Source organism: Lithobates pipiens, unplaced genomic scaffold (genome assembly GCF_037356315.1).
Source record: "Lithobates pipiens isolate NorthernLeopardFrog02 unplaced genomic scaffold, aLitPip1_a1.2 Scaffold_13, whole genome shotgun sequence".
Classification (NCBI taxonomy): Eukaryota; Metazoa; Chordata; class Amphibia; order Anura; family Ranidae; genus Lithobates; species Lithobates pipiens.
In genome coordinates, this window is record NW_027507718.1 from 533,793,537 (window position 1) to 533,815,751 (window position 22,215).

General features: G+C 47.5%; 1 pseudogene across 1 annotated transcript; it reads left to right on the top strand.

Annotated features, from left to right (window-relative positions):
• The first annotated feature begins 9,166 nt into the window (after window positions 1-9,166).
• LOC143975709 (proteinase-activated receptor 1 pseudogene) lies at window positions 9,167-19,719 on the top strand (annotated as a pseudogene). Its single transcript, XR_013272409.1, has 2 exons — window positions 9,167-9,225; window positions 16,339-19,719. The product of XR_013272409.1 is annotated as a proteinase-activated receptor 1 pseudogene (transcript).
• The last annotated feature ends 2,496 nt before the right edge of the window (window positions 19,720-22,215 follow it).

The following is a 22,215-nucleotide window of genomic DNA, read 5'->3' on the forward strand; positions in this document are numbered from 1 at the left end:
CGAAATTCTCTCAAACCTGTCCCTGCAGGTGCATCGCCTTCGGGCAGCCGCCCCCTGAGACTCGGGATCCATGGCTCTGCACCCCAGGCCAGGAGGACCATGGGGTTGGGTCAGGAGGACCCCCAGAACCAAACAGAAAAATAATCCCCCTGGATATTGCGTCGGTACCTTAAATACCACCCCCCAGAATGCACAGCAGGAGAAAACTCCCACTGGGCTGTTTCCGAGGGGATAGTGGTATTCAATACACTCAGCTAGACTGCGTTTCTACTCTTGCCGGTGGTGACAGCGACGTCTATGGTCAAGGAGAACCCAGTGTATCCCAGCTAAGCTGGTACTGAGATCAGAAATTAAGAGAAATAGGTCCCAAAGCCCAACTGTGGCTTCAGGCAAATTAACTTTTCAAAACCATAGCGCTTGTTCGTCAGGAGCCAGCGCTATGTGTATATATATGTAGTGCCCTGCTCCTGATGAGCAGACGTGTGTGTGTGTGTGTGTGTGTGTGTGTGTGTGTGTGTGTGTGTGTGTGTTTTTTTTTTATTTTTTTTCTCTCAAATTCAAGTTGCCTGAAGCTGCAGTTTGGCTCAGGATAATTATTCCACAGTTCTGTTTTCTGTACCAGTTTAGCTGGGTTGCGCTGGTTTACACTTGAACGTAGGTGTCGCTGTCACCACCGGTAAGTGTAGAAATGCAACAAGGCTGGATGCATTGGATACCACCTTTTGCTCAGAAATAGCTCAGTGGGAGTGGTTCACCCGCTGTGCATTCTGGGTGGGGGTATTTAAGGTACTGACGCCATTTTCGTGGGGTTTGTTTTCCGGGGTTCACTAGCCTGACCTCATGGCCCTCCTGGCCTGGGGTGTGTGCCGCATGTGCCTGCACCTCGGGCCGGCTGGCCTGGGGCTATCTGACTGAAATGGTAGGCCTTGGGGCCTACTGACCCAGGGATGGTCCTGTGGTGTCTCTCCTGCGGGGAGAAGCCAAGTGACTGGAGGATCCAGGGGAGGACTTTTCCAGGAGAAGACCGAGCATCAAGACTGGTATCTCTGGAAGAGTCTGGAAACTGAGTTGGCTGAAGGAAACTGGTGCTGTGTAACAGTTCTTTAACCACTTCAGGACCGCCGTATTGCCATTGTACGTCAGCACAATGGCACAGGCAGGCAGAATCACGTACATCTACGTGATTGCCTTCCAGCGGGTGGGGGGTCCGATCGGACCCCCTCCCGCTGGTTACGGCGGTCCGATTCGGTCCAGGAGCGCTCCGTGATGAGGGGATGGCCGTTGGTTTTCGGCCACCCCCTCTGGATCGCTCCTGGCCAATGAGAAGCTTCCTCCCCTGTGTATTGTTTACACAGGAAGGAGGAAGTGATGTCATTCTCCTCGGGGCGGTCTTTTTGACCGGACTACGAGGAGAAGAGTAAAAGTAAGTGTGCACCAACACTACACTGACATGTAGGTACACACAGGCACACAAACCCCCCCCCGATCCCCCCCCCCGATCGCCCCCCGATCCCCCCCCCCCGCCCCCCCTCCCCCCCCAGTCACAGTGTCACTGATTGCATTGATCATTTCTTTACTGATCAATGCATTCAGTGTCAGTTGTGACAGTAAAAACTGTCAGGACAGTTAGTGTTAGGTCCAGGGTAGCCCCCTATCACCCCCCAATAAAGATTTAACCCCCTGATTGCCCCTAGAGTTAACCCTTTCACCCCCTTTTGCCAGTGTCACTAAGCGATCATTTTTCTGATCGCTGCATGTGTCGCTAGGTAGCTAGTTATTTTTTTAGGTTCACCGCCAGGTTTTTATATCGCTAGGTACCCCGATATACTACCCAATAATGGGTTTAACCCCCTGATTGCCGCTAGTTAACCCTTTCACCCCCTTTTGCCAGTGTCACTAAGCGATCGTTTTTCTGATCGCTGCATTAGTGTCGCTACAGTCGCTAGGTAGCTAGTTATTTTTTTAGGTTCACCGCCAGGTTTTTATAGCGCTAGGTACCCCGATATACTACCCAATAATGGTTTTAACCCCCTGATTTCCGCTAGTTAACCCTTTCACCCCCTTTTGCCAGTGTCACTAAGCGATCGTTTTTCTGATCGCTGCATTAGTGTCGCTACAGTCGCTAGGTAGCTAGTTATTTTTTTAGGTTCACCGCCAGGTTTTTATAGCGCTAGGTACCCCGATATACTACCCAATAATGGTTTTAACCCCCTGATTTCCGCTAGTTAACCCTTTCACCCCCTTTTGCCAGTGTCACTAAGCGATCATTTTTCTGATCGCTGCATCAGTGTCGCTAGTGTCGCTAGGTAGCTAGTTATTTTTTTAGGTTCACCGCCAGGTTTTTATAGCGCTAGGTACCCCGATATACTACCCAATAATGGTTTTAACCCCCTGATTGCTGCTAGTTAACCCTTTCACCCCCTTTCACCAGCGATCACAGTATAAGTGTCACTGGTGACGCTGGTTAGCCAGTTAGTTATTTAGGTTCCCCGTCAGGTTTTTATATAGCGCCAGGGACCCCCATATACTACCTAATAAAAATTTGAACCCCCTGATTGCTCCTAGTTAACCCTTTCACCACTGATCACCGTATAAGTGTTACGGGTGACTCTGGTTAGTTTGTTTTTTATAGCATCAGGGCACCCACCATTTATTACCCAATAAAGGTTTAACCCCCTGATCACCCGGCGGGTGATATCAATTAGGTTTTAGGGTCAGGGTCTGCGTCGCCCCAGGCAGCGCTAGGTTAGTGCCAGTACCGCTAACACCCACACGCAAAGCATAAACCTCCCGTAGTGGTATAGAATCTGAACAGATCAATATCTGATCTGATCAGATCTATACTAGCGTCTCCAGCAGTTTAGGGTTCCAAAAAAACGCATTGTTAGCGGGATCAGCCCAAATACCTGCTGGCACCTGCGTTTTGCCCCTCCGCCCAGCCCACCCAAGTGCAGTATCGATCGATCACTGTCACTTACAAAACACTAAACACATAACTGCAGCGATTGCAGAGTCAGGCCTGATCCCTGCCATCGCTAACAGGTTTTTTGGTAGCATTTTATATTCAAATCCTGAAGGCGGTGCTTGGTTTTCGGGGTCCCGCACGTGGCTAGGCTCCCAAAAAGTCCCCCACATGTGGTATCCCCGTACTCGGGAGAAGCAGCAGAATTTATTTTGGGGTGTAATTTGACTTCTGCCCATAGCATGTGTGAGCAATATATCATTTAGTGACAACTTTGTGCAAAAAAAAAAAAGTTTGTAATATTCCCGCAACTTGTGGCAAAATATAAAATATTCCATGGACTCAACATGCCTCTCAGTAAATAGCTTGGGGTGTCTACTTTCCAAAATGGGGTCATTTTGGGGGGTTTTGTGCTATTTTGGCATTTTATGGCCTTCGAAACTGTGATAGGTAGTGAGGAGTTAAATCAAAAATTTGCACCCTTAGAAATCTTGAAGGTGGTGATTGGTTTTCGGGGTGCCGTGCGCGAATAGACTCCCAAAAAGTCCCACACATGTGGTATCCCCATACTCGGGAGAAGTAGCGGAATATATTTTGGGGTGCAATTCCACATATAACCATGGCATGTGTGAGCAATATATCATTTAGTGACAACTTTTTGTAAAAAAAAATTTTTTTTTTTTTTTTTGTCATTATTCAATCCCTTAGGACAAAAAAAATAAATATTTAATGGGCTCAACATACCCATCAGCAATTTCCTTGGGGTGTCTACTTTCCAAAATGGGGTCATTTGGGGGGGTTTGTACTGCCCTGCCATTTTAGCACCTCAAGAAATGAGATAGGCAGTCATAAATTAAAAGCTGTGTAAATTCCAGAAAATGTACTCTAGTTTGTAGACGCTATAACTTTTGCGCAAACCAAAAAATATACGCTTATTGACATTTTTTTTACTAAAGACATGTGGCTGAATAAATTTTGCCCTCAATGTATGACTAAAATTTAGTTTATTCGATTTTTCTTATAACAAAAAGAAGAAAATATCTTTTTTTTTCGAAATTTTCGCTCTTTTTCCATTTATATCGCAAAAAAAAAAAATCGCAGAGGCAATCAAATGCCATCAAAAGAAAGCTCTATTTGTGGGAAGAAAAGGACGCAAATTTCGTTTGGGTGCAATATTGCATGACCGCGCAATTACCAGTTAAAGCAGCGCAGTGCGAAATTGCAAAAAGACCTCTGGTCCTTAAGGTATTTATTGGTCCGGAGCTGAAGTGGTTAATATTGCAGGAAGTTCCATTTAAATTTTGCAAGTCTGTGGCAGAGACTTTTGTTGAGCATCCCCCTCTGGATCTGAAAAATACCTCTAACCCGAATTTACCAGGTACCTGAACTTCCCCTTAAAGAGGAAGTAAACCCTGATGGGTGTTACTTCCTCTTTGATTCCCTGCAATGGTAAAGCATAATGGGCTACTATGCATCACATCGCATCACATTGCATAGTAGTCCATTATGTGTCACTTACCTGACACAGGAGCCAGCGATGTCACCGCTGTCCCCTGTAGTTCCGAGCGTCCATCTTCTTGGTGGGTCTCCGTGGATCTCGCTGCTCCGGCGCTGTGATTTGCCGGAGCAGCGATGACGTCACTCCCGCGCATGCGCACGGGAGCCGACACTCGTGGCATATCGCCGCAATCTGCGGCCTACCCAGTGCGCCTGCACGCCGCTGTCTACGGTGCACGTGCCATAGACAGCGGTGGCTGTCTTCAGGTAAATATCTCCTAAACCGTGTAGGTTTAGGAGATATTTCTTGGACCTACAGGTAAGCCTTAATCTAGGCTTACCTGTAGGTCAAAGTGGTGTGTAAGGGTTTACAACCACTTTAACTCCCCAGCCCTCTATTGAAAGACTTTGTGTTTATCCCAAATAAATCTTGAAAAGGGACTAAGTGTCAGAACTAACATTCTTTGGGTTTACCTTCCAACGGGACCCCTTAGACGGAGAGGCGAGCAGGTGAGGAAACTGTAAGCCCAATAAAAACCAGCAGCTCCTTCGGGGGTTAGTGCTACATATATAAGGGAATTTTTGGATTTTGGATATTTTTGAATTGGAATTTTTGGATTTTTTGGATAGTGTTTCCAAAGAGAGATCGATTGAGAGTTCCTAGCCAATCATAGGATACCTTCCTTTAGTAAGGAGATCCTTTCATTCACAAAATATCACAGGGAGGCTTGTGTGGTGGAGGTTCAGAGCGTAAGGCCCTATGGATCACAGGTAAAGGCTTGAACTTCCTTATCGGGCAACGAGTTTTAGCATGGTGGGTAAAAGATCAGTAACAGTGTCCAGTATGCTGCAAATCCTGAGGTTATTGCATTGGCATATGATTGTCTACCTAAATCTTCTAACTGAGCCTGAATCTGAGTAAAAGCAACCGAGAGGGTCTTGTGTTCTCTAACCAGATCATTGTGTGCCAGGCTCAGTTCATCAGGCTTGGTTTCTAAAAGATCTGTCTGCAACCCTAGAAAACCCATCTCCCGGGATATGGTATTGGTGGTCTTGTGTAGCTCCTGTTGCAATTTAGTGTCTAGCTTATTGTACTTTGGCTTCCAGACTGTGATCTAAGTCCTCCTTGGTGAGGTGTGTAGTGTAATCAGTCTTGGCACTCCAGAGCTGCTGCCGCATCTGAGGCAGGCTGGGTGGTGGGCAGTGCTGAGACAAAGTCCTCTAGAACCCAGGGCAAAGATGCCAAACTGCCGCCCCCCTTCTTCCCTTAGGGTTATCAGTGATGTCGCTGTCACTACTCTTGTCAGCCTTGTAGCAGAAACATTTGGCACACTTTGCCCCCATCCCTACATTAAACCATTGTGCCCAGGGCAGCCGCTCCTCCTACCCACCCCTTGTACCTGCCCTGGTGGTAGGAGATGAGGGAGGAAGCCCGGTGGCATGTTGAGGCATACTGTAGCGGTCCTGCGCTCTCAGTAAGTAGGTGGTGGACAACGTCTGAGCAGAGATGCACTGCTTTATCTTCATGGAAGGCATGCACAAACCTCTCCTGAGGGAGATGGGCAGAAAAAAGAGCAGTGTCAAGGGATCAATGGCCTCCGGGAAACAGGCTCTTTGTCCAGCAAAGGACGGAGCTAATCAGCCACGCTTGCCACCACAAAGACAGTCCTTGGCAAGTCCTTTAATAAAAAAAAAAAGTCCCACAATGAACATCCACTTCCATCACATCATCCAGCGATGATTATCCCCCCTCAATCATCATGCCCAACACCCCACTGAAAAAAAAAATAGTCCCTCACTGAGAAATGTCTACATCGTTCTCATTCACACCAACAAATGACTGGATGAGTGGAAATAAATGAAGGAAATAAAAGCACAAAGTCCCTCAATCTATACCAAACCCTTATCTGAGCAACGCAGCCTGGCTGACCAGAGAAGGTGGGGAGAGCCGATCCCCCTGGCAAAGCACCTTTTCCCCATGTTGAGCTCCAGACTCCGGCTAGATCAAGTATTTCCACCACCACTGATATAGATGGTCCTCAGATTATACAACAAATCAGAGCTATGGACACCATAAGGGCTCATTGACAAAAATCATATCTTCTATCATGTGACCACAGTAAGCTGAGATCTGATTGGTTGCTGGGGCTCAGGTCACATGGTACATCCTCATTACTCTGTATAAAGTAACTTTTATATAAATGGAAGATAAAACCTAAATCTGTGTCTTCTCTTCTTATTTTCAGATGATTGGCCTTTTGAAGGTAAGGAGCTTCAATATTAAGTCTTTTTATGCTTCCATTATTCTGTAACAAAATGTATTTTTTTTTTTAAAGTGGAACTCCTTTCCTTTCCACACTCCATCCAAGAAAAGGAAAGTGTCCGTCTGCTTTTGCTGTCTGTATTCTCCCCATTACTTTCTGTCTTCAACTGTCCTCTTCCATCATCCTCCAGTACAGCTCTGTGATCTCTTCCATCACCCTCAAGTACAGCTCTGTGATCTCTCTTCTATCATCCTCCAGTACAGCTCTGTGATCTCTCTTCCATCATCCTCCAGTACAGCTCTGTGATCTCTCTTCTATCATCCTCCAGTACAGCTCTGTGATCTCTCTTCCATCATCCTCCAGTACAGCTCTGTGATCTCTTCCATCACCCTCAAGTACAGCTCTGTGATCTCTCTTCTATCATCCTCCAGTACATTTCTGTGATCTCTCTTCCATCATCCTCCAGTACAGCTCTGTGATCTCTCTTCCATCATCCTCCAGTACAGCTCTGTGATCTCTTCCATCACCCTCAAGTACAGCTCTGTGATCTCTCTTCTATCATCCTCCAGTACAGCTCTGTGATCTCTCTTCCATCATCCTCCAGTACAGCTCTGTGATCTCTCTTCCATCATCCTCCAGTACAGCTCTGTGATCTCTCTTCTATCATCCTCCAGTACAGCTCTGTGATCTCTCTTCTATCATCCTCCAGTACAGCTCTGTGATCTCTCTTCCATCATCCTCCAGTACAGCTCTGTGATCTCTCTTCTATCATCCTCCAGTACAGCTCTGTGATCTCTCTTCCATCATCCTCCAGTACAGCTCTGTGATCTCTCTTCCATCATCCTCCAGTACAGCTCTGTGATCTCTCTTCTATCATCCTCCAGTACAGCTCTGTGATCTCTCTTCTATCATCCTCCAGTACAGCTCTGTGATCTCTCTTCTATCATCCTCCAGTACAGCTCTGTGATCTCTCTTCTATCATCCTCCAGTACAGGTCTGTGATCTCTCTTCCATCATTCTCCAGTACAGCTCTGTGATCTCTCTTCCATCATCCTCCATTACAGCTCTGTGATCTCTCTTCTATCATCCTCCAGTACAGCTCTGTGACCTCTCTTCCATCATCCCCCAGTACAGCTCTGTGATCTCTCTTCCATCATCCTCCAGTACAGCTCTGTGACCTCTCTTCTATCATCCTCCAGTACAGCTGTGTGATCTCTCTTCCATCATCCTCCAGTACAGCTCTGTGATCTCTCTTCCATCATCATCCAGTACAGCTCTGTGATATCTCTTCCATCATCCTCCAGTACAGCTCTGTGATCTCTCTTCTATCATCCCCCAGTACAGCTCTGTGATCTCTCTTCCATCATCCTCCAGTACAGCTCTGTGATCTCTCTTTTTCATCCTCCAGTACAGCTCTGTGATCTCTCTTCCATCATCCTCCAGTACAGTTCTGTGATCTCTCTTCCATCATCCTCCAGTACAGCTCTGTGATCTCTCTTTTTTCATCCTCCAGTACAGCTCTGTGATCTCTCTTCCATCATCCTCCAGTACAGTTCTGTGATCTCTCTTCCATCATCCTCCAGTACAGCTCTGTGATCTCTCTTTTTTCATCCTCCAGTACAGCTCTGTGATCTCTCTTCCATCATCCTCCAGTACAGATCTGTGATCTCTCTTCCATCATCCTCCAGTACAGATCTGTGATCTCTCTTCCATCATCCTCCAGTACAGCTCTGATCTGTACAAAATTATTATTAATAATAATAATAATATTATTACTACACATTTCCATCCACTCCAGAAGGGAGGCTTTATTGTCTTTATTCCCTAGAAGTAATCCAAGCCTTGCTCTCGGTGTCCTTTAAGTGGTGGTCTATCATTTAGAAAATAATCTGCTCTCTCTAAGGGCCATAATATTTGGGTAGGAGGCTTGCCCCCAGTCCTCTCCAAAAGCCCCAGTTCTGGTTGGGTCTTCCCAATATCTATTCAGGTATTTATATAGCACTTTACATATTGTACATTTATATCAGTCCCTACCGTTAAGCAGCTTACAATCTAAGGCCCATCTCTCACCGGCACATACTAGCACCAATCTAGACCGGAGACAGTTATCTACCAGAATGTCTTTGGAATTTTGGGAGGAAGCCCACACAAGCACAGGGAGAACATGAAAACTCCATGCAGATAGTGTCCTGTTTGGGATTTGAGCCAAAGTCCCCAGTGCTGGAGAGCAGAAGTGCTAACCACCAAGTCTCTGTGCTTCTCCCCGTGATGTACACTGACTTCCGTCACCACGTACTTCACAATATATACAATGTGAGATCTCTGCAGAAGGTTTCCAGACGCAATGAGAATGTTCTTATTTCCTGTCCATGTGTTGTGTTGTATATGAAGAACCACAGATACAATGTTCTCACTGAATTATGGTTTTCTATTATGTTTTTCTAGATGTAATTGGGTTAATTCCCCAATTACCAGCAGATCTAAACCCCACTGAGATCTCAGGTAAAGACATTATTAATCTGATTGTTTTAGTGTATGATGAATATGTATCCAATCAGCATTCATTGAACTCGCCTCACATAGCAGGACAAGGAGCTGGAGGCATCTCATGGGCTTACCAGTTTATTTTATTACCATTTTTTATTTGGGAAAATATGGTGGTCCAAAAATAATATATTGTACATCAAAAAAAAAAAAAAATTGTATAAAGGAGACCAAAGCGATTTATGTAAAAAAATATTTAGATTCATAATTGTAGGTAATGTGACTTTTGTTTTTAAAATGTTACCTTTTTCAATCATGAGTAATATAATATAATATAATATAATATAATATAATATAATATAATATAGATGTAATGGATGAATATCTTCCGTTCTCAACAGGATTTTCCGGTATGTAATCTAAGGATTGAGAGAGAATCTCGGAGCGTTGCCGCCCACCCACCATCAAATGACCGAGGAGTGGTGCGGCTTTCATTCTGGGGTGACGTCACATGATGTCTCCCCGGAAAGGACGCTCTTGCACGCAGCGCGGCGATTGTGGCCTCGCCATGTTCCTAGGACACGGTGTGACCACCCCCCCCATCTCTGTAAGGAGCCGATGTCCAATCACAGAAGGTCACATGTAAATGCAGATCTCCTCACACTGGCAGAGCCGATCAGCCGCATCTCCTCGCAGGGGAGACCAGGACAGGTAATCGGGGCACTGATCATCAGTTCCCTGATTACAGTAAAGCCCCATCAGTGCTGCCTTTTAGTGCCTGCTCATCAGTAGGGATGAGCTTGGTGTTCGAGTTGAAGACAGAACTCTGTGGGCCGTTTGCACCAAATTCGTGTGGTGCTCATGGCCCACAATGCACTGCGCCATCACAGTGCATTGCTGCCTCATGATTGGCCAAGCATGCACTGTGACCCTGCATGCTTGGCCATTCACAGCGCCGGCAGCAAGGAGAGCCATGATTGGCCACAGGCAGGATGCCTGTGGCCAATCATAGCTCAGGCTGTGTAGTACACGCCCCACAATATATAAGGCCGCCAGCGCGGCAGCCTTGTGTAGTGTGTTGGCATCTGTAGGAGTTGGTGGGTGTTCTCTGTGTACCTTCAATGCAGTATACACCGTTTTTTATCCACCGATTTAGCGTTCTTGCTCTTCTGTAATTGAGCTATCAGCCATCTGCAGGAGTTTCTAGGTGTTGTCTGTGTGACCTGATCGCAGTATACACCATTATCCACCTATTTTGCTCTTCTCTAATTGAGCCATCTGCCATCTGCAGGAGTTAGTTGGTGTTGTGTGCCTCCAGCACAGCACAGTATACACCGGTATCTACCCTTTAATTCCTGTTGTTCTATAATAAAGGCATCTGCAGGAGTTAATGGGTGTTGTGTGTACTTCCAGCACAATATACACTATCCAATTGCTGGTTTTCCCAACTCCCATCAGGCCATTACCATGTCTGGAAGGCCAACAAGGAGAGGCAGACAGGCACGAGCCAATAAAAGATGGCAAGCAGGCTCTGTGTCTAGAGACAACAGTGCTGGTCGTGGACACGGTGCATCGTCATCAGCAGCACGTGGCCATGGGACACGCTTGTTCTTATTTTTGGTAGTTGGACGTGTTGAGCCGCATCATGCCGAAGACTTGGTAGAGCGGATGACCAAGCCCTCCTCATCCTTCTCATCCTCTCTCACCCAGGCTCAGGGTACTAGCAAAGCAGCTGCCAACGCATTGTATTCCCTCGTCTCAATGTCATCATCAGTGACTCCTTCCCTAGACCCACCACGTCCTCCTGAGGAGTCTCCTGAACTCTTTGAGCACAGTGTTTGGTACATGCTCCAGGAGGATGCTCAGTGTTTTGTAGGCTCTGATGATGAGGCACATGTCCAACGAGGCAGGATGCCCTCCGGGGGCCATCTTAGGGGCAGCACACTGACTGAATCACACCGCAGAGCTCCGCCTGTGCAGGGCGCTGCCTCTGCGCGTTATTCTAAAAGTTCTTTGGTGTGGGCCTTTTTTGAGACGAGAGCATCAGATCGCACCGCTGCTATTTGCAACATATGTCTCAAGCGTATCTCGTGTGGCCAAAACATCAGCCGCTTGGGCATCACATACTTGACCAGACATATGTTGACCTGCCATGCAGCTCATTGGCAAGCGTACCTCAAAGACCCACACCAAAGAACAAAGCGGACCTCTCCTTGCTCCTCATCAGCTGGGATCTCCAACCCCACTAGACCTTCAGTCCTCTCTGAAACCTGCTCTGAGAGGAATGAAGGTGTAGAATTAGGTGTGTCACAGCCAAGTGCTTCCGGGCACTCTGCAAGCAGTAGACCCATGTCCGATTATAGCAGACAAATGTCCCTGCCCCAGCTGCTGGACCTTCGAAGTTCACTCCCAGCCATCCACATGCCCAGCGGTTGAATGCTAGCTTGGCTAAATTGCTAGCACTTCAACTGCTGCCTTTTCAGTTGGTAGACTCTGCCCCTTTCCGTGAATTTGTGCAATGTGTGGTTCCTCAGTGGCAGGTCCCCAAATGCCACGGAAGGCGATTCCGGCTCTCTACCGGAATGTGGAAGGCAATTTCCTTGCCTCGCTGGGCAGGGCGGTCATCGGTAAGGTGCATATTACCGCTGATTTATGGTCCAGCAGGCATGGACAGGGACGTTACCTGTCTTTCACGGCCCATTGGGTCACTCTTCTGGCAGCTGGGAAGGATGCAGGACAAAGTGCAGTAGTGTTGGTGGTTGTTCCGCCACCGCACCTCCAAAATGCTACTACGGGTTGTGACACACCTCTCTCCTCCACCCCCTCCTCTTCTTTTTCCTCCATGGCCTCTTCCAGTGCTCTGTCCTCTGAACCAGCGGTGCTCCATAGGCATTCAAGGGGCTATGCAAGTACGCAGGCCAGGATTGCTGGTTTGCGACAATGGCACCAACCTCCTCTCTGCCCTCCGACAGGGACAACTGACCCATGTGCCCTGTGTGGCTCACGTCCTTAACCTGGTGGGGCAGCGGTTCTTGGGCAGGTACCCAGGCTTACAGGATGTCCTGAAGCAGGCCAGGAAAGTCTCTGTGCATTTCCACCGATCATGTAATGCCTGTGCTCGGCTGGCTGAGCTCCAAAAGGAGTTGAACCTGCCCAAGAACCGCCTTATATGTGACATGCCCACCAGTTGGAACTCAACGTTGGCCATGCTGCAGCGGCTGCACATGCAGCAGAGGGCCATCAATGAGTACCTGTGCGACTACGGCACCAGGACAGGGTCAGTGGAGCTCCATTTTTTTTTTCTCACCACGCCAGTGGGGCATGATCAGGGATGCATGCACTGTCCTGTCACCGTTTGAGGAGGCCACAAGGATGGTGAGCAGTGACAGTGCATGCATCAGTGACACTGTACCTCTTGTCCACCTCTTGGAGCCTACGCTGCGTGGAATAATGGACAGGGCACTTGAGGCAGAACAGAGGCAGGAAGAGGAGGACTTCCTTGCCTCTCAAGGCCCCCTTTATCCAGACAGTGTTCCTGCTGTCCCACCCATCACACAGGAAGAGGAGAAGGAGGAGGAGAAGGAGGATGGTTGTGTCAGCATGGAGGTGGAGGCTGGCACTCAGCGTCGGCAGCAGCCTTGTAGGGATGATTTACAGTCCCAAGAAACCCGTGGACTTGTACGTGGCTGGGAGGAGGTAGCTGCGGATCATGTTGTCCTTAGTGACCCAGAGGACTCCGGACTGACTACCTCAACTAACCTATACTGCATGGCCTCCCTGATCCTGCAAAGCCTGCAGAAGGATCCTCATATTCTTCGGATCAAGGAGAGGGACCATTACTGGCTGTCCACTCTCCTTGATCCATGGTACAAGGTTAAGGTTGCTGACCTTATCTTGCCTTCACAGAGGGAGCAGAGGATGGGACATTTCTGGGAGGCCGTGCAGAAAGGTCTGTGCAACGCGTTCCCAGGGACTGGGAGGTTACAAACTCCTGGTCCTGGACAACGTGTTGCTGAGGCATCGGTCAGAAGGAACGGTGGAGAAGGTGGCCGTCTGACCGATGCTTTCAGACAATTGTTTAGTCCGCAGCCCCAAGGTATGATCGGTTCCAGCAACCATCGCCAGCATCTGATTTACATGGTGCAGGAATACCTAGGGGAAAGGTCAGACTTGGACACCTTTCCCACCGAAAATCCTCTGGCTTACTGGGTCTTGAGGATGGATCACTGGCCAGAGCTTGCACAGTATGCAATTGAGCTACTGGCCTGTCCTGCATCCAGCGTTCTTTCGGAATGTACCTTCAGTGCTGCTGGTGGCTTTGTTACCGATCACAGGGTGCGCCTGTCCACCGACTCGGTTGATCGACTGACCTTCATCAAGATGAATCAGTCTTGGATCACCCACAGCTACCAAGCACCTGAAGCTGATTTAACCGAAATAATTTTTTTTTAAATATCACATCCCTTCAAGACTGCCTATGCTGATGCTGAGTGACTGTCCTATTATGTTGACCGTCTATCCTCTTCCTCCTCCGCTGATATCTTGGAAGAACGTTTTTGGTTCTGGGTGATGCCACCAGCCCAATTTTACTGCCCCTGTTTAATATGAGTATATGGGAGAGGTTGCAGTGTCATGGCACCAGTGCCTAAGGCCCAATTTTTCAGCCCCTGTTTAACAGGGGCATGTAATTACAATTTTTGATGCAATGCTTTGCAGCAGGGCTCATTCCTGCACTACAACTAGAGTATATGGGAGAGGTTGCAGTGTCATGGCACTAGCACCAGTGCCTAAGGCCCAATTTTTCAGCCCCTGTTTAACAGGGGCATGTAATTACAATTCTTGATATATTATTTCACAACAGGGCCCGTTCCTGTGCCCACCCAGAGTAACTGTGAGGACTTATAGTGTTGTGGCACCAGCACCACAACCACCAAAGGCCCAATTTTTCTACCACTGTTCAACAATGGCATGTAATTACAATTCTTGATATAATCGTTCACAGCAGGGTGCTCCAGCGCCCACCAAGAGTCACTTTGAGGGCTTACAATGTTGTGGCAACACCTTGTTCCGCCAAGAGCATATAGGGCAGGCCCCTACTTTCAAACATCCAACTTACAAACGTCTCCTACTTGCAAATGGAAGGCGACAACAGGAAGTGAGATGAAAAAAGACGGACGGCAAAACAAATTATACAGGGGTGATAACTCTTCCCTATGTTTTCCAAAAAGCTTAAAAATAGATTTTTTTTTTGACTGGAGCTACACTTTAAAAATGTACCAGTTGAAAATTACAAACAGATTCTACTTAACACAACAAACCTACACAGTCCGTCTTGTTTGCACCGCCTGTATACTGCTGTTCTGAGTATATAGGGCCTGGGGGCCCCACGCCTTTCCTTTTTTTTTTAATATGGGTACAGGGTTCCCCTTTATATCTGTACAAGACCCAAAGGGGCTGGTAATGGGCAGGGGGGGCTACCCATGCCATTTTTCTCAATGATTTTCATCCATATTGCCGGAACCAGATATAACATTAAAACCGCAAGCAGTTTTAAATGACTTTTTTTTCCGTTAAATGTCATTTTGTGCAGAGACTGTTCTAAACACGGGAAACACGTGGCACTTCACAGGCATACTAAAGACACCCCCCCCCCCCAGGCACGATATTTAAAGGAATATTTCACTTTTCTTTTTTTTTCACTTTAATCGTCATTAAAATCAGTGCTCCCGCCAAAATGGCCATTTTTTAAAAACATTTTAGGAATGACCCAAGTCCCATAGACTTCAATTGGGTTCTAAAGTTTGCATGAATTTGCGGGCCGTTCGAAAGTTCTGGTGCGAACCGAACTGGGGGGTGTTCGGCTCATCCCTAAATGTTCTATTCACCATAAAATACTTCTAGTAGTTTGTTGGGGGACCTTAATCCTGTCGTCATTATTTTCATTGATATAGTTAAGAGAATGGCTGGCTGTAGCCAATAGCGCTAGCTAAGTCTTTTGGGTTGTCCAGTGTTTAGACTCCTATTCCAAAGCATATATCAAGAGTTGTACTGAGCCTTTTGGTTTTCCTAGTGTCTAACCTAGTAGAGCAGAAGCATATACCCAGAGGTCTGCTGCGCCTTGTGGTTTGCTTAGTGTCCAACCTACTAGAGATCTTTTTGGGTTGTCCCCTGTTCAGTCTCCTTGATCCAAAGCATATACCAAGAGCTGTACTGAGCCTTTCAGTTTGCCCAGTATCCAACCTCCTAGAGCAGAAGCATATACCCAGAGATCTGCTAAGTCATTTGGTTTGCTTAGTGTCCAACCTCCTAAAGCTGAGGCATATACCCAGAGATCTGTTGGGCCTTTTTGGTTTGCCTAGTGACCAACCTCCTAGAGAAAAAGCGTATAGAAAATTGAAGAGAACAGCTGAACGGCCGCACTCTGAATAACACCATTTTTTCGTGGCAAAACAGTGTAGAAAATCCAAAATCTCTTACATCATGGTGATGAATCACCAGCTATGATTAAGCATCTATACTGATGTGAAACACATTAGCTGCCTGTACTTTTCATCACCATGATGTAAGATTTTGGATTTTCTACACTGTTTTGCCACGAATAAAAGGGGTTATTCAGAGTGCGGTCGTTCAGCTGTTCTCTTCAATTTTCTACACCATTGTAGAGCCTGCACCTGAAGTTTGAGAGGGGGGGAGGGGGGGTTTATTCGAGACACCAACATGCTTGGCATCACTACCTCACATTTTAGACTAGATAAAGCGTATCCCCAGAGGTCTGCTGAGCCTATTGGGTTTTGTCTAGTGTCCAACCTCCTAGAGCTCTCCTGTGCCCTTTCCGTTGGCCTAGTGTCTAATCTACTAGAGCTAAGGCACATACCCAGAGATCTTCTGTGGATTCTGGTTTGTGTGGTGTCTAACCTCCTAGAGCAGAAGCATATACCCAAAGATCTGCTGTGCCTTTTGGTTTGCCTAGAGTCAAACCTCCTAGAGCCAAAGCATATTCCCAGAGTCCTTCCTCTTACATTGGAATCATCAGCACAAGAGATCCCCAGCTGTCCTGTTTGACGTAATGTGAAAAATGCTGCACAATGTTTCTTGTACAATGACTTCACCTCCATATTTTGATGTTTTCAGGTAATAAAACTACAGCAAACTCAACGCAACAAATTGAGGTCCACATACTGCACAAAACGTTTTTACATGAATTTAAAGAGTATATGAACAGTTGGTTGGTGACGAAGTTTGTGCCCTCCATCTATACCGTGGTTCTCCTCGTGGCTCTTCCTCTCAATATAATGGCGATCATCGTGTTCCTGGTGAAGGTGAAGGTGAAGAAGCCGGGAGTGGTGTACCTGCTGAACCTAGCCGCTGCTGATGTTCTCTTTGTCAGTATTCTTCCTTTCCACATTGTGTACCGATTCTCAGGAAATAACTGGATGGTGGGGGAAGGGATGTGCCGATTAGTCACGGCCATGTATTTAAGTAACATGCGTGGATCCATCCTGCTGATGACGAGTATGAGTGTGGACCGGTTCCTGGCTCTGGTCTACCCGGTCCAGTCCCTTCCCTGGCGCACAGTGAGAAGATCCTGGCTGGTGTGTTGCGGCATCTGGGTGATATCGATGGTCAGCACCGTGCCGATTCTCATAGCGCAACAAACCCGACCATTTCCCGACCTGAATATCACAACCTGTACTGATGTTCAGGATGCCGAATCGGTTGAAAGGTTTCGTGTTTACTACTATTTCCCCTTTTATATTGCACTTTTATATTTCCTACCTTTAATTATTACAACCTTCTGTTACGTTGGAATTGTCCGCAGTCTCAGAGCACCGACCATGAAGGGCATCCAGAAGAGATCGCGAGCCGTCCTCCTGTCTGTGGTTGTGTTGTGTGTGTTTGTCCTCTGCTTTGGCCCAGCCAATGTTATTTGGTTCATGCATTTCCTGCAGGTCTATAACCAAGCCAGTAACTTCCTGTACATCGTCTACGTCATCAGTGTCAGTGTGAGCAGTGTCAGTTGTTGTCTGGATCCTCTGATCTATTACTATGCGTCCTCGGAGTGGCAGAGACACGTCTACAGCCTGCTGGGATGTAAGAGAGGACAGACTCCACCAGTAGGCCATCAGCGGGTCCTCCTCCACAAAGACCAGATACAGAAAACCCCCAACAATTCTACTGAAACTTCCCGGATTATATAACTGGAGGAGGCCGAACATTTCCAGAAAGTGATCCCCTTTATAAAGAAAAATAATTCATATCTGCTTTACTAATGGTTATATGTCTGACAGTATTAAGTGCTTACAGTATATGCTGATGATGGGCCTTTTCTATAATAGTTTCACTTGATCGAAAGATATTGTTAGAATGTTCTTGGAATGTCTTAGACGGTTGTTGGAACGCATTGTTAGATCAGCAGCAAAGCGGCTGATTTGTGACAAGGATTTTCTATCACCTGTATTTCCAAATATCAGCAGACATGCTGGTACATTACGTTCCAGTGATTCTTCGTGACATCAGATTCCTACTGACCCGATACTCCCAGTGTTCTACATTCTGAGAGACTCCTTGTAACCAGATGACTTCCTGTAGCCAGACCCCCCCCCCCCTTGTTTCTAGTGTTGGTTTGCAAGGCCTCAAAGTACTCCCAGTGTTCCCAATGTCTCCCAGTGTGATCTCTGCACCCCCAATGTCTCCCAGTGTGATCTCTGTACTCCCAGGGTCCCTAATGTCTCCCAGTGTGATCTCTCCACCCCCAATGTCTCCCAGTGTGATCTCTCCACCTCCAATGTCTCCCAGTGTGATCTCTGCACCTCCAATGTCTCCCAGTGTGATCTCTGCACTCCCAATGTCTCCCAGTGTGATCTCTGCACCCCCAATGTCTCCCAGTGTGATCTCTGCACCCCCAATGTCTCCCGGTGTGATCTCTGCACCCCCAATGTCTCCCGGTGTGATCTCTGCACCCCCAGTGTCTCCCGGTGTGATCTCTGCACCCCCAGTGTCTCCCGGTGTGATCTCTGCACCCCCAGTGTCTCCCGGTGTGATCTCTGCACCCCCAGTGTCTCCCGGTGTGATCTCTGTACCCCCAGTGTCTCCCAGTGTGATCTCTGTACCCCCAGTGTCTCCCAGTGTGATCTCTGTACCCCCAGTGTCTCCCAGTGTGATCTCTGTACCCCCAGTGTCTCCCAGTGTGATCTCTGTACCCCCAGTGTCTCCCAGTGTGATCTCTGTACCCCCAGTGTCTCCCAGTGTGATCTCTGTCCCCCCAGTGTCTCCCAGTGTGAGCTCTGTACTCCCAGTGTGAGCTCTGTGCACCCAGTGTCCCCAATGTCTCCCAGTGTGATCTCTGTGCACCCAGTGTGATCTCTGTACCCCCAATGTGTCAGAGTGTGACTTCTGTACCCCCAGTGTTTTTTTAGTGTGGGCAGGCCTGCCTGTCCTAGACTCCTCGGTTACCCGCTTTCCCTGAGACCTTTGTGCACTTCAGTAATCTTCATACATTGTACCTCCTGTGTTTCTGTAAGCTCAGCATCCCACTGCGGTGAAGATACTTCTGTCTTCCTGTGAGTTCTGCACCCCAGTGCTGTGTCCTGCCTGCCTCTAAGACCGGCTCCTCAGTGCTGCATTATACTCTATACTGCAATTCCTGTGAGTTCCGTATTCTGTGCTTTCCTGGATCCTCTACTTTTTTTTTACTTTCAAATTTTTTTTTTTTTTCGTAACAAAAGGTATAAGACACAGGCCTGAATGGCCAACAGATGACTTGATACAGCACGTTTACAAAGCAGAGTAAAACAATTTCTCATTACAACCTTATTAACAATTGTGCTGAAACCACCCACATAAGGCTACAGGCGTACCACTAAAACTGCCTTAGCTAGTGCTCGGTCAAGGGAGCTTCTGCCGAGAGACCAGGTCAAGCCAACTCTGAAGTAACAAAAAAAAAAAAGGACAAAAACCAAATAAAACCCAAAACGGTTTCTCGAGATTCTATAAGAGCACTATCTAAGGTAGGAGCAAGATTCCATGGTACCTGCTGTAATTCACTGCCGGCGGGGCAAAGGAAGAACCTCGGCAGATCCTCTACTTTTTATGTTTCCTTGCACTAGACCAGCGGTGGCCTGCATGGACAAGCTCTCTGACCATACTGCTATCCAGTTGGCAGGCTGCATGGAGGGCCGAGGATCCCAACCATACATGACGGCCCTTAGAATGTGTTTGTTAAAATGTCCTTGGATAACGTTGTTGTGCAGATTGTAGATGGATGGTTTGTCCTCTAATATTGTACAGAGAGGAACTTCACATTCTGGGTCATGGTCAGCCTTCCACAATACCAGAAATGAATGTCTCTTGTCATCCCTTTTTAATGCATTGCTCGTACAAAGTCCTCAATGAAAGTCTTAAAATGTAAAATGTATTTTGGAAAATTCATTGTGTTTTAATGTGTGTTGATCTCTCTAGTTTATGATCTTCACTTTTATTTTGTAGCTCTTCTAAATAAATTTCCAAATCCAATCTCCGTGATTAGAGGTTGTTCTTTTCATTATAATGTAGCAGCCGTAACCCTCGATGCGGCAGTCTTGACTTATTGGACTTAACGGTTACCTCCGCTTGGCTTGTTCTTCCATGTCTAGGGGTTCCCAGGGTTGGTACCCAACAACTTTGGACACTGACACCATAAAAGTCCTTTTAGAAATGTTTTTATTTGCAGGGGTAACATCCAACTAACACAGTTTTATATGGGAACAGAGGGCAAGGGTAAAGAAACTCAGGCACCTTGAACTGCTAATAATCAGAAAGTCTCTAGTGCAACCCAGAGAGTAGCCACTCACAGCTGGGCGCTTCAAAGTTGAACAAATCTCTAGCCAGAGATTATGGCAGTCAGAACTTTAATCCGGAACTTGCAACGTCTCTGACCTTGAATAAATTTGCAACTGAAAGTGAACAGGAACCTTTCCCCAGTACCTGGAACGTTCTCTGTCTCCTTGGCAGTACTGGAAAACGTGGATTCGTTAGTGTCCTTGACAACCCAGCAACCAGGCACTTCTTGGGATGCCAGCTTGTTGGCCCTCCTCTGAAGAGCCCTCCCCCAGTCGTTTACATGAGCTTCGGTGCCCCTCCAAGCTGAGAGAACGCCCGGACGCCTTGAATCCTCCCTCAGTTACCGCGCCTCGGACCAGCCGGTTCCGAAACTCGGGAACAAATGGATCCTTGTCCCAGACCATGCGGGTCTAATGGGGCTAGTCAAACTGACCATGTTGCAGGGCGGGCAACGCTCCCGTGACTGGGACCCCTCGCGGGGCTACTCCGGTCCAGCTCCAGGAACAGGCAGCTCTGGCCTCACAAACTAACCCTGAACACGTGACTTCAACATCTTACGTAAACCTTCCCCAGACTCCTCAGAGGGGCCAGATGCACCCACTGATTGGTTCCGGGAAACGCTGATACCTAAAGGGTCCAACCAGGCCTGGTTCTGAGCCTGTCATGTGCACTACCACTGCACACATGACCAGGCAGAACCCTAACACAGCCCAGCCTAACTGATGCCAAAGTTAAACCTACACAATCAGCTCTCAGGACCCCTTTACTGTTCTGAGGCAAAAACAAAATTTTGTAAATGGCGGACACCTTGTCCAAAGTGTCACCGCTACAATAGGATAACAGAAAGATGACCTTCATTCACCCTCCTGTTCAGTGGTGGACCATCCATTAGGGGTGCCAGGGTGCCGCCCCCCTCTCTCCACACCACCAGTGCTAGTATGGATCCTCTCACAGTGGTCCAGTGGTGCGAAGCGGAAGGCACATGCTCAGAAGGCGAGCGTGGCCATTGAACTCCCAGGAGAAGATTGGGGAGAAAAACGTTTAAAGTTAAAGAAATTGTGCAAGCATTGTCCCCAGACAGAAAGGCTTATGTGGTCGCAGTGAGACCAGACTATGGGACCGATTGCACTTGGGCATTACTAGAGTGGAGGCAGTGTGTCCCCGAAAAACTTTCAAGGTGCCAAAGTTCTACCTGACACATCCCACCAGGTCAAAAGAGGACCTTCCCGGGTGGAAGCCAATAGAACCCTTTGACAAGGAAGTAGGGACCGCTGCTAAATCACAGTCAGAGCAACAGTTAGCTGGTGTAAAACGGCAATACCGCGACAGACAGGAGAGGTTCCTGGGGACCTCCAGCATGATAGCCGAGCACATTAATGGATTACGTGTCGCACGCGGAGGTCAGAAAGACAGCCAGACTATGCCCAAACCTGGGTCAGTAATGAAGAAGCGTACTCATGGCTGCCTGCAGCAAGTGACCATCCAGAAAGGCTTCAGCGTTGATGGCCAGATAGGAGAGAGAGGGCAGAAAGATAAACTGCCCTACACAAACCTCCTGCATCAAATTGGGTTGGGGCTACAAAAAGGGATATTTGGAGTCCGAAATCAGAGAGGCTGTAATCCATGCCATTAACCCAGGTTTAAGTGTCAGGAGCATGTTGGAGAGGAAAAGTGGGTTGACTCTGACTCAGCTCAAGAGGATATTAAAAAGTTATTACGAGGAGGAAGATGCTGCTGAACTATTCCATCAGCTGATAAATATGGCAGAGTAGTCAAGAGACTCCACAGAACTTTCTATTCTGAACCATTGAACTCAAGGACCGCCTGCTGTCTGTATCAAAGGGGGGAAGGCACTGGAGAGCACTTTGGAGCCGAACTGGTTCAGAAAAAATTCCGGAGGTCCGTGACTACAGGACTAAGGAGTGATTATATCAAGCTACAGTTGAAGCAGTACCTGGAAGATCCCTCAACTCCAGATGAGATACTCATTGAGAAAGTTAATGAGGCAGACAAGATGGAGATCGAGAGAGATCAGAAACAGAGGAAACTTCAACCGCCCAGCACCAGAAGTGCCACAAGGGGACCCTCAACTGGAAAGGTTCAACAGAACCCTCCTGAACATGTTGGGGACTTTGACTGCAGAGTAAGGATGAGCCAAACAACCCCCCCCCCCCCAGTTCGGGTCGCACC